Raw genomic sequence first — 2,314 nt, forward strand, 5'->3', positions numbered from 1 at the left:
ACCTCGACCTTCTTTCCTCAATGTTTGAAGAGTATCTTTTTGGTGGCCTGCTACGGTTATGCTTAAAAGGTAAGGTATACCTAGCAGACATATTTATGTTATTCATAAATGAGGGTGTAGTGAAATTGCTTACCTCAGGAATATTCACAGGAGATAGGTCTGCAGGCACTGAGAGATGAGGGGATTGGGGTTCTTCTCCTGATGATATGAGCTCAGTTGCCGAAGGCTCTCTAGATTCAGAGGATATGTCAGGCCCTGAAGATGTATTTGATGATTCCTTACTAATTATTAGTGTGTCATTTCGATCTTCATGGCAATCAAAACTCAGCCAATTCAACTTTTCATCTAGTGTCTCCCCTTGAAGAGAAGAAGTGGATGTCGAAGAAGATAGAACGATTCAGATTCCAGAACGGTGACATCCATAGTTACATATGTATGCTTAGTAGCAGGATTGTAGCAGCGGTAGTCTTTCTTATGCGTAGTATAGCCTAAGAAGAGGCACCGAAGGGCACATGGGTCAAGTTTGGTGCGTTGGTTCTTAGGGAGGTGCGCATACGCCACACACCCAAATATGTAAGGAGGGAGCATTAGGGCTGTAGGTAGAGAGACCGAGGCTGATAGAGACTATAATGAGGTCTTAAAATTTAATATTTTGGAAGGAAGGTGGTTGATTAATTGTACAGCAATGGTAATAGCATCGGGCCAATGTCGTGTGGGGACATGAGCGCCTAGAATGAGAGCTCGGGCAGTCTCAAGAATATGTTGATTCTTTCGTTCAGTGACTCCATTTTGCTGAGGGGTCTGAAGACGTGAGGTCTCATGAATAAGACCATGTTGTTAAAAATAGGAATGAAAGTGGTGATTAACATATTTACCACCATTGTCAAAGTGAAGAATCCAAATCTGAGCGAAAAACTGGATTTGAACCATAACATGAAATGACTAAAAAATAATAAACACTTCATCCTTATGTTTTATCAAATATAACCAGGTCATCTCAGTGCAATCATTAACAAATATCACAAACCACTGTACACCAGATATAGTAGATAAAGGAGAGGGTCCCCATACATCAGAATGAATTAAAGCAAAAGGTATATCACTTTTATTCATACTTAATGGATAAATAGCACAATGAGTTCATAGTGAAATTTAGAAATCACCACATTAGAGAATAAATCAGGAAATAAATGCCGTAAGTACCCAAATGACGGATGTCCCAAACGACGATGCCATAGCCAAATCTGTCGGGCCTTGGAACCAAGTATAGAAGTCACGTGATACGCATAACCCAAACTGAAATTTTTCATGTAATATAATCCCCCCCCCCCCCCCCTCTCTCTCTCTCTCTCTCTCTTAGTACCACGGCCAATTATCTCCTTGGTAAGAATATCTTAAATAAGACAAAAATCAGAAAACATCAGCACCACACAATTTAGATCTGTAGTAACTTGGATAACAGATAATAATTTGTGAAATAAAGAGGGAACAAACAGAGTGTTGGATAAATAAAGAAAGGGTGAGAGGGTTACAGATCCAACCCCTGTGACAGGTGAGGTTACTCCATTAGCATTCGTAATGCTGGTGCGCCTTGGAGGTCAGTGATGGGAGAAATCCGTGGGATCAAACATCATATAATATGTGGCCCCAGAGTCAAGGAGCCAATCACTACCGTCTACATCGTAGTGACGACTAAGCAAGGCATGATAGAGGTTACCTAGATATGCAGGAGGTTTCGGTGTCTCTCATATGTAAAGGTGGCGGCGGAAGGAAGTTATGAATTAGGGTTAAACGTGAACCAAGAGCTAGAAATCGACTAGCTCTGATACCATGTCAGATATTCTATTATTATATTTCTTTTCTGCTTTTTTTACAGAGATATTGTACAAATATATAGGGTGATTAGTAACCCTATTCTTGGCTATACATAGATATTGTACAATCACGAATATAATCTTTCTGATCTTCTCTTAATTGATAACTCATTTCGCAGTCAATTCCATTCACTTTATTCACTTTGCAGTGAATTCCCTTCACTTCGCGGTTAATTCTATCATTTCGTAGTCAATTCCATTCACTTCGCATTGAATTCCCTTCGCTTCACAGTCAATTCCATGCATTTCGCGGTCAATTTTTTCAATTCCATTCACTTCATGGTCAATTCAGTCACTTTGCGTGTTCTTTGTCAATATGTTTTGGCATAGTGTATCCTCCACAAAATGATAAATTATGCCAAAACAGATCTTAACAAGGGAGCGACTATGACATAAAAGGATTCATTCGTCATGCCCTAACAGTTCGAGCTTTTAAAGCA

Source organism: Magnolia sinica, chromosome 6, assembly GCF_029962835.1.
Source record: "Magnolia sinica isolate HGM2019 chromosome 6, MsV1, whole genome shotgun sequence".
Lineage (NCBI taxonomy): Eukaryota > Viridiplantae > Streptophyta > Magnoliopsida > Magnoliales > Magnoliaceae > Magnolia > Magnolia sinica.